The sequence below is a fragment of the Prinia subflava genome, chromosome 16 (genome assembly GCF_021018805.1).
Source record: "Prinia subflava isolate CZ2003 ecotype Zambia chromosome 16, Cam_Psub_1.2, whole genome shotgun sequence".
Classification (NCBI taxonomy): Eukaryota; Metazoa; Chordata; class Aves; order Passeriformes; family Cisticolidae; genus Prinia; species Prinia subflava.
Genome location: NC_086262.1, coordinates 11,890,350 through 11,900,931, shown reverse-complemented (window position 1 = coordinate 11,900,931; position 10,582 = coordinate 11,890,350).

Here is a 10,582-nt window from a genome sequence, read left to right as displayed (position 1 = left end):
CAGGTCCTGAGCACAGACAGTGGCTGCCACTGTCCCCTGCAGCCCCTACCAGCCACCTCAGTGTGGGATGGGGACATCTAGGGTTCATGGCACTGCATCTCTCCCTCATTCCCACAGAAGAGTTTTGGCTTCCACCTTCAGGGCAGGAGAAGACATCCATTGGTGGCAAAACTCCAAACGTGGTATGAGATGGAGGGGGCCACATGTGTGCTCTGCTTTCATCAAATCGTATGGATTCCTCAGCACTGGGGCTCTTCATTGGTGCCCATCCCCTGACTGGCACCCATGAGGGCTCCCAAAGTGGGTTCCCCTTCACCAGCCCTTGTGTTTTTGGCCAGCCAGGGGAAGGAAGGCATGAGCCCACTCACCCAGGGTGAAGGGATATGTTGTCCATCCCATGGAGCCACAGCTCCACTTGTCCCAGGAGCCCCTAGCCCTGCACTGCACAGGATGCCCAGTAAATCCTTACTTTGTCCAGTGTTTATCCAGTCACACTCTAATTTGAAATAAAAAACGCAGCCAGTAAAAGGCCTTTATAGCTCTTCAGAGCTCATAAACTGGCAGCGCTGGCGGACGGGGGCCAGATGATTGGGGGCTGCTAGGAAAATTTATTGCAGATTTTGGTAACTTAAACATTACAGCTCTGTGAGCCCCAGGACTGGTTTGCTGAGCAGCTCCCAGCGGCAGGGATGGAACAAGGGATGCTTTATTGGGGAAGGGAAGGGGGGGCTGACAGGTCTCACCCAGACCCACAGTTAACATCCACCCAGATTTAGACTGGCTCGTTTTTAAGGCAAGGCTTCGCAGAGACTGAATTCATCCTGGTGCCAGGAGGGAGTGTATGCCCAGGATCCTATCCTCACGTCCAGGGCTGCTGGACACAAGGCTGGGATGAAGACAGCCCTCAGCAACACCCCAGGGGGATGATGAGTGGGACTGTGCCAGCATCTCCTTGTGCCAAATCCCCTGGCTCGGTGGGTGACCTTGCACCAAGCCCTGCCGTGGGGCAGGAAGAGCTGGGATGGGCTGGCCAAGCTTGCTGTGGGAGTCTGCAGAATTTGGAGAGAATGAGAGGAAGCGGCCGGGGTGGGGAGCGTGCGAGGGAAGGCGGGTAGCAGGAGGGAAGGCATTTTTTCCTTGCCAGTGTCTTGGCTGATTCGGTGTGAACTGCTATAAATTTGTTCCTTATCTCTCGGGCCATTTAATGTTTTCATGAAAAGAAAATAGTCTGCAGGAAAAAAACCTCGCTGATAAAAGATCCCTTTGGCATTGTGAGGAATGTTAAATGCCTCTAATCAGCAGGGTCTGGGGCTTGGAGCGCTCCCGGAGCTGGCAGGGAGCTGAGAGGTTGTGGAGACTGGGCAATGCTTGGAGCAGACTCTCCCATCTCTGGGGGGAGTTGACATCTGCAGCTCTGGGTGCCCCCTGCAGTAAGAGAGGGTCCAGAGAGACACAGGGGATGTAGTGCCCAGTGTGGGATAGCAGTGGCTGTGGCTGGGATGGCTCCAGCCTCTTCACCCTGCAGACTTCAACATAAATTAAACCTAACACTGCCAGAGAGAATAAAATGTGGGAATACAAGGTGCAAAGTCTATGGGAGAAAAGATATGGATCCAAATCCTTCTTGACTGCTTCCCAGGGCCAGGCAGGAGCATGGGCTGTGCCAGGGATCCCCACATGTCTTTGCTCCTCCAGGATCTGCATCCCTCGCCTCTGCCTGCATCCATGGGGAGGCCAGGGGGAAGCCCCAGAGTCCCAAGTGGCTGGAAGCATTCTTCCCAAGAAAGTTGGCCCACAGGCCAGCTGCTGTTTGGATTTACAGTTGCAAAAGCAAATCCTGCACGAGGCCTCCTTGAAACAAACCTGGCCCCTACTGACCGTGCCCTTGCTCCTGCTGAGGACTGGGATTCAGGGCTGGAGGCACAGGGGTTACGAGCACCCCTCTCTGCAGGATCAGGTACTGCCCGGTTGCATTTCCCATGACTTGAGGGCACTGAGCTGTATCCCTGAGGCTTCTTCCTTCCTCCAAACACTGGGTGATGCAACTGCTGGCATAGCACATGTTGGTGCACCCCTGACTGGGAGCATCCCCACCGTGTGGCTCTCTGAAGGCCATCCCACCCAGCAGCCTGAGGCCAGCAGAGCCATGGCACAGGGACACACGAGCCTCTGAGCTGCAGCTTCACATCCAGGCTGGAAAACAAACAGGGCAGTAAAAATGTGACTGCAAAGGGGATTTTTCAGGGTGGGAAGGAACAGTTACTGATGACATTTCCCCCCCTTTTTTTCCTCTTTTGGTAATGTTTCATTCTATTCTCTGAGAGAGCAGAAATGCCATTTCAAATGAAAAAATCAAACCCTTCTGTTTCAAGACACTCCCCAGCTCAGTGTCCTCGTGCACCAACACACCTACATACCAGCTTTTCTCCCAAACACAGCCCTGGCCCAGCAGAGCCCATTTCCAGGCAGCATTCCCCCCTGGCCGTTCCAGCCTGCCTCCCCTGCCAGCCCCACTCCCAGCCCCATCCCGCCATCCACATCCCCTCTCCACAGGCAAACACATTTTCCTCCACATCCATCACGTGGAAGTAGGATGTGCATTCTGGTGCCAGAACACGCACGGCCGGCTGCGCCAGCAGCGCCTGCACGGCTGCATAGAGCTGCTGCTGTGCTGCTGGATCGCAGTTGGCTCTTGTGGGATGGTTTTGGCTGTGCCTGGAATGGTGGGGAGGAGACAGGAGCTGGCACTTGCCATCAGCACTGACCTGCTGAAATTGGTGTGGTGCCAGGTGTCTCACTCTTTGCTTGGACATCTGTCTGTGTGCTCACTCTCGCCTCGCTGTGGGGCATTTCTGTGCCGTTCAGAGGCAAAACCACGTGTATTTTATAAAGCTGGGGGTTGCTTGGCAGGCTGGCAGCACCACTGGCATCACGATGGCATCGTGGGATGAGGACAGTGACCATGCACCCCGGGCACCCGGAATCCTCCTGCCAGGGGATGTGGGCATGAGGGTCCCAGGCTCTCGTCTCTGAAGTGCCCAGTGGCAGCTCCCCTTGGAGTCCAGTGCAGCCCCACTGCCACTGCTTTTCCTGCCCTCTGGAAGAGCCCCCCATCCCGCCCTGTCTGCCTCTGACGCAGGCGGCTTCACTTCCAGACGGGTCGTGCTCGCCCCGAGCCCCAGCCTAAAGAAAGCCCCTTTGTTCAGCTCAGCAAGCGGGGCCCATCGCCAGCTGACCCCACTGACCTCCACCACCCGAAAACACAGTCCCTGCTGTCCATGGGTCAGGGCAGGCGTGAGGACAGGGACAGGGACAGCCCCTGACACCCCTCCTCGGGTCAGGGTCAATGCCCAGGGACACGGGCATGGGTCACAGAGGGTGCAAGGGTATGGAGCTGCTCTGTCCTGCCAGGAAGGATGGACGGGTGGATGGAGGGATGCTCTACAGCCAAACCTCTCATCTCATGGCTTTTGAGACGGGCAGAAATCACTGGGAAATAGTGGAGCTGCCAAGCTCACCAGGATGGGATGGGGAACGAGGCTGGCGCTGAACAAGCTGCTGCTAATGAGAAGCAGGTGGAGAGCCCGGCCTTGCCCCTCCCCTCCCCAGTCCCCAGTCCTCTCTCAGCCCTCAGGGTCAGCCTGTATTTTCTTAACTCCTGATTGCAGAGAAATTGGAGGCTTGTGTGCTGGTGGGTTCTGGTGTTCTCCAAAGCAAAGGGAACTTGACAGGACCTGAGTTTAGATTTGGGAGTAATTGGAGACGGAGACTGTTCTGGTACTTTGTATCCTGGGTGTGCAGGGCATACAACCCATGGGATGATGCCTGCCCTGATCCTGCTCCAGCAGGAGCATTCCAGTTGGGAATGGCAGCAACCCATCCAACAGCGCTCAGCTCATCCCCAGCTTGCATGCAGGAGAAGAGGAACGCTGATCTGCTGAGCCAGAGAGGAAACGAGAGCAGAAAAATGTGATAAACAGCTGTAAAGCCCAGCCCTGGCTCTGTGCTGCTCCCGCCGTCGCGGGTCGGCCCCTCAGACTGTTTATGGAAAGCCCAGTTTGCCGAGAAATCCATCTCCCATTTCCTGTTGATCGCTGGGAGCCAAGGTCCCTCAGCCAAGGGCTGCCGCCGCCCGCGCACGTCTCGCAGTGAGACGGGAAGGGGCTGAGCACGGGGCAGTTCAGGAGCTAGGTAAGGGCCCTGGGGGGCTGGAGTGTCCCCTGGGAGCTCACCAAAGCTCTCTGGTGAGACAGAGCAACCCCAGCCCTTCCAGGACCCCTGCGCATGGAGGAATTGGGAATTCCTCTTCCTCGGGCTGCTCAGCTCCGAGGAGGTGTGGGTGGGATGCTCACAGCCACCTGCGGAGATTCAGGGCTGGGAATGCCCACACATTTCCAGCAACTGCCCCTGCAGCCCTCGGTGCTCAGCAGTCACATCGAGGCCCCCGGGGTGGGGATGAGTGTTGGGTCCCCCCCTTCTCTCCCTTCCTGCCCCTGTGGCCCTGCTGGCGGGTACGGAGGGAGCTCAAGGCCAGCACCATTGTTGGTGGAGCCGTGCCGGGGGGAGCGGAGCCAGGCTGGGACGGAGCCGGAGCTGCAGATCCTGCCCCTCTTGACTGAGTCATCAGCCCGCAGGAGCTGAGCAAGGCAGAGCCGGGTGCTGACCTGAAATCCAGCCCATTCTTTTCTCTGAATCAGGGCAGGGAGGAAGGGAAAAAGGCTGGGGGAAGGGGGGAGCAATGAGTGGGTTTTGGCTGCTCAAATCTCCCCTTTTTCCAACTGCTTCAGAAAGAGAGAGGGGGCCCAGGCAGTGCCAGAGGGATGGAGGGAGGATGCAGAGAGTCATAACGGGGACAGACACGCGGAGATGGCAATCTGCAAGGAGGAGGAAGGGGCTGGGAGATGTCAGGCATACGGGTGCCTATGTTTTCACTGGGCTCATCCCAACTAATCCTTGGAGGAAGAGGACGGAGGGAAAGAAACAGAAAGAGCTTTCCACCCCCTCTGCCAGGTCCGCTCCCTGAGCTGCAGTTCCCGTTGGGCGGGGATGGGGATGCTCGCCCGGCATGTGCCTGGTCCAGCTCCGAGCATGTGGCCAAATCTGAGACAGCCCCCAGGGACAGTCCCACTCCAGCAGAGCTGGGGGCCAAGGGCAGGTCTGGATCCTGCTGGCTGGGGAGGATGTCTGCACGCCAAAAGTCATCTCTGAGTGGTCAAATGGGTAAAACAAGCCCATCCCATGGGCAGCTGAACCTCCCCTCCCCACACTGTCCCCTCCCCAAACCCCAGCAGCAATCGCTGCTGCAGGAAATCCTGCCTCCAGCCCTTCCTTGGGGCTTCACAGACCCCCCCAGCAACCCAGCACCAGAGCCAGGGAGAACACCCACCCCAGAGCCACCCCATCCCTACCCCTGGGCTGCTCCCCACGAGCGGGGGGGTCCATCAGCCCAGCTGGGGAACTGGGGGACCGTCACCCATGTGGTCACCAGCTGCTTGGAAACATTTCCCTGGCTCCGGGTTATATGAACAGATTTTTATAATTATTAGCCTTGGTAATTTACCGTAAAATATTTATTCTGGCTCATTCCAAGGCGTTTGATTCGTGTTGGGTCTGTAAGGCTTGGGGGGGTGGGGGGGTGGTGCTTGGGGAGCCACGCAGCCGTGCAGGGCTGGATGCTCGCTCCCATCCTGTATAAATATCCATATGGATGTGTGTGGCCCGGGGAAGAGACCCTGGTGGCAGCCAGGATTGGGGGTCCAGCTCACCGTGCGGCTCCTCACCCCTCCTACCACAATCCCAGCAACCCCAGCCCTGCCGGACATGGGCAGGGGAGGGTGGAGGTGATGTTCTTCGTGGAGGAATGTGGGGGGAAAGCACCCTGGCAAACCCCGGGGAGGGCAGGTGGATGGAGGTGGCAGGGAGGGACGAGGAGGAGGGTCCCTGGGGTGGCAGTGGCGATCCCTGCGCCCCTGGGTGGTCGGCAGGGCTGGGCTGCTCTCGCCTGGCTGCGGAGGATGGGCTGGGGAGATGGGAGCTGAGATGAGCTCCTTGCTGTGCTGAGCCCCCAGTGCGAGGGGAGGGGACACCCAGAGCGTCCTTCCCCGCCTGCCCCGGCTCTGGGATCCACAGCTCGGCTCTCCGAGCCCCGGGGGCTCCGGCAGCGGCGACCCCCATGATGCTCGGGGAGGCTCCAGCGGTGAAACTCAACCCAGATGTGCAACAGCGGGAATCCTTTAACATTCCCCTGCTCTGCGCCTGGAGCTGGACAGCCCATCCAACAGCCCTGCCTCCCGAGTTTCTCCTCTCTCACCGCCCAAGATTACCCTGAGAAGGAGCTGCTGATGTTGTCCCAAGGAGGAACAAGGGCAGGGACACACGGGGGATGCTCCAGCAGCTCTGGGCTGTGCCGGGATCATTGGGGAAGGCAGCAACCTGAAAGCACCAACAAACAAACAGCATCGAGTCCCCACAGGGCTTAAAATGACATGGGGGAGTATTAAAACGGTTGAAAACTACAGATTGTGTGGGCTGAGTTCCGCCCACACAGCAGTGCCAGCCCCTTGGCAGTGGGAATGTGCTGGCACCAGCATGGGATTTGCCTCTCCATGAGCTCAGACGAGTTTCATCTGCATTGACATGGCCAGAAGCTGGATTCACTCAAGGGAAAGTTGCCAGGACAGCCAGAATCACACACATCTTGTCACCCTTTGCCCCCCTCAGAGTCTGGAGCCTTGTTTAGTGCCTGCCTTCACTTTTCTTTAGGGCTCAGCATCCCCTCACAGCCTCCTGACGTGAGAGGACACCCCAGCCTGCCCCCCAGCCTACCTCCCAGCTGGCCCCTGCATTATTAAACCAGATCCTCCTTATCAGCCTTTATCTTTTTCCACTCATGCAAAGCCTGCCTGGTTCTAGCTCTGCCAGCCATCAGGAGCCAGAGGACATTGGGACACCCCTTCCGTGCTGCCCCTCAGCTCATCCCCTCGTACCCCTGCAACCCTTCTGGGGGGGAACAACCCACAGCTTCCCTGCCTGCAGAGCCCTGGGAAGCAGCCCCTGCTCCCCCCAGCTCAGAGCTGCTTTGACACCTGGTTTCAATAACAAACGGCACAGGAAGGGACAAAGGCGCCTTGCGGGAGGGCAGAGGGATGCAGGATGAGGGGCTGGCAGGTGGGGAAGGAGGGGGGCTGCAGGGCTGGGATGAGGGGCTGGCTGAGGCACCAGCCCAGGAGGTCTGTTGGGCTGGAGGGGCCCAGCTGCCCATCACCATGTCTGTCTGAAAAAACAGCACTCACAGAACGGGGTTAACTGCAGGCGCCGGAAAGCTGGGATTAATGGAAATTGGTTATAAGAATTTTCCCAGATGGAAGAAACATCTTTTCGTCATCTGTCCTTTGACATTTCAAGTCTATTTTGCATCCCCAGCATTTTCTGATTTGGGCTGTGACATTTAAATGGGCAATTTGTGTTTACAGTCTTAGGCGTTGTAAATAGCTTATATATAAATGTCTTTGCGTGTATAGGAGACATTCTATACATTTGTATCTTTGAAACAAGAGATATAAATCTTTACAGGAACATGTAGATCTACAAAAACATTTATGTCAGCTTTGTAGTCACAGGGTAGATGAACATGTAACAGAAATACATTGAGTTTTTCAGACACTGGGATTTGGTGTTATTTTATCACAAAATGTAAATGTGTCACTTCAAAATCATGAGAGGCATTAAAAGAAATATTTTGTTTGGCATTTATTAAAGGACTTGCTGCCTTGCACTGTCCCTCCTCCCAGGCATCATCCCCCTCCAGTCACAGGTCCCATGACAAGGATGCAGCAGTGTCAGGGCTGCAGAGCCAAGGTCACGTCCCAGCAGCTGTGCTGGGGGGTGCAAAGGGACACCCCCAGCGGGGCCTGCCATGGCCACAGTCCCCTGGCAGCACACAGCACTGTGTGACACCACGTGGGGCCCCAGGAGGCTTTCAACTGCCCCACATCTGACCTTCCATGAGGGTCCCATCATCCCAGCAGGAGCATGACCACAGCCAGAGCCTCACCAGCAGCACCTCTGTCCCCTCCCTGTCCATGACAAGATCCCCTGGGAGGCCCCCAGCTTGGAGAAAAGGGCTGTGGAAGAGGGTGAAGCCATTGCTGTGTTCATAGTCCTGCCACTGAAATATTTGCAGTATCTGCTTTTACCCTCACCTGGGCTGGGGTCACCTTTCTCAGGAGGGTGGGGGGCTCCTCCATGGTCAGGGATCTCTGTTATTTATAGGGTGCAAACACAGCCTGCTTCTCCCTGTGAAAGAGCAGTTTCCATGGTGTGTCCTGACTCCTCCACGGATTTCAGAGGCCTTGGACAGGTCAGTGCTTGCTGGGCTCTGGCCCCTCTGTGCCTCTTTGGAGGAGCAGAGATGGGAGGTGGTTACAGAGATGAGGGGCTGACAGTGAGATTCCTTCAACCTAAATTCACAGCATAGATACCCTTTGATGGAAATAATTCTAATTCTACTAAGTCTCATTGTAAAGCCTGATTTAAATGTCGAGGCTCAGCAGGCTGTGAAGGCTGGGGACAGCACAGAGTGCTTGGAGGAGGAACCCATCCCACCCATAAACTGCTGAGCACCCCCACCTCCATCTGCTTTGGGGAGCCAACACAGGAGATGGCTTCCAAGTCATCCAAGAGTTTTTTCTCTTGTCCCCCCGCCCACTCTGCTCACCAGATGATGGAAGGCACAATATCCCTTTGCAGGGGTTTGCATCCCAACAACTGCAGGGAGCCAGGCACTGCTGGCAGCAGGGCAGGAGGAGCTGGCGGGGGTGTACGTGCACCCCAACTGCTGGCACTGCCACCTCATTCCCTGGCAAAACCTCTCTCCAACCCCTCCTTCCCAGGGCTGGGGCTCTTCAGTCAAGCGAGGCACCTAGGGCTAGGATCCAGGCCTGGTCTGTACAGCTCTGCTGGGGACAAGGGAAGGCTTAGGGGACCACAGGTCCCTGCATTCAGTGGACATCCCTGAGTTACCCCACTGCCTGCAGCCAGCAGCCCCCAGCCCTGTGCCCTGCTGCCAGCATCTCTCCTTCCCTGCACCCCTCCTGCACACAGCTCTCCCTGCCTGCATCCCTCCTGGCAGCTGGGTGGGCTGTGGCACAACCAGCATTGCCTGACCCCACACAAGCAGCCCAGGCATGGCTGGGCTTCATCTCTCTCCTGCAGACACTTCCAGCAGGGATTCACTGACACATCCCCAACAGCCAAGAGGATACAGGACACGTTGGGGCAGGGAGGTGTCAGGATAAGGATGCAGAACATGTCAGGGCATGCTGCAGGATGAATCAAGGTGCAGAAAGCAGCCATCAGGGATGGACCCAACCCCACAGTGGTTTGCGGGCTGGAAAGCCAGCCCTTGCCATGGCCACCGTGGTCTTGCCTGCAGGCTAGGGCTGCCAAGAGCTTGGAGCATCCTCATCTGTCCCTCTGGGAACCCCAGGAAGCTGCTGACTCCCACCCACTGCCCCATGCAGCTCACGGAAGATCAGAGCTGGGCAGGGGCTGCCCTGGGGTCTCTGGTAGGAGGCTCCAGGACAAGGCTGCAGCAGGGACAGCCCCTACAACCCCTGGCCACAGCAGGGAAGCAGTCCAGGCGCAGTGAGGGTTTGAGCCCATCCCAAGCAGGGATCAGGTCCTTCTGCTCCTGGGGCCCTGCTGGCTGCAGCTGGCCAGGCCCCGGCCCTTGCCCAGCCCAGAAAGGATTTTGCCAACTTTGCACATTTTTGGCAGAAACTACAAAATATCACTGGTGCCAAGGCGGGTGACAGGCAAGGGGAACAGATCCTCCCTCACACAGGGCTCTCCTGTGGCTGTGGGAGGGCAGAGACCTTCTCATCCTCCCGGGCACCCTATGGCCATGGCATGGGGCTGAGCTGTGCTTATGACCCTGTTAATTAACAAGCAATTCATTCAGGACTAAGCTGAGCACCAGCTGGGCCCACCTGGGGCAGCCCAGGGCCAAGATGAGGTTTCCTTGCACATCATCTGTGGCTGGAGGCCAGCCCCAGACACTGCTCCTTCCTCGGCTTGGGGACACAGGGAAGGGACCCATGGTGGGTGCATGGCCCAGACGTGCTGCAGCATGGCCGGGAATTACCAGCCTCCTCTCCTGGGCAAGCAGCTCCATCGTTCCCCCCAGCTCTCCCCCTGTAGCCCCTCTCCATCCGGCGGCTCCTTCGGCACCACACATCGTTTGTCACTCCGACAGGTTCAAACAAACCCGGCTGGGATTAATTAGGCTCCGTCTTCGTTTCCTGCAGCGCTCCGCAGGGGCCGGGCAGCGGAAGGCGGCGGGGAGGCAGCAGACAGGCGGGCAGGCTGGGGCAGGCAGAGGCTGGATAGTGGGGTGGGGGGAGAAGGCAAGCAGGGACCCCCCAGCCCCCCAAATCCCTCCCCAGCGCTAACACAGCCGGTGCTGGATGCTGTCCTGGCGAGCGCTGTGGGCGCTGTGCAGTGTGGACGGATCCAGGACTAGAGAGCTGCTGCCACCTCGTGCATGGAGAGCTGCTCCCACACCCCCCTTCCTAAACCCCCC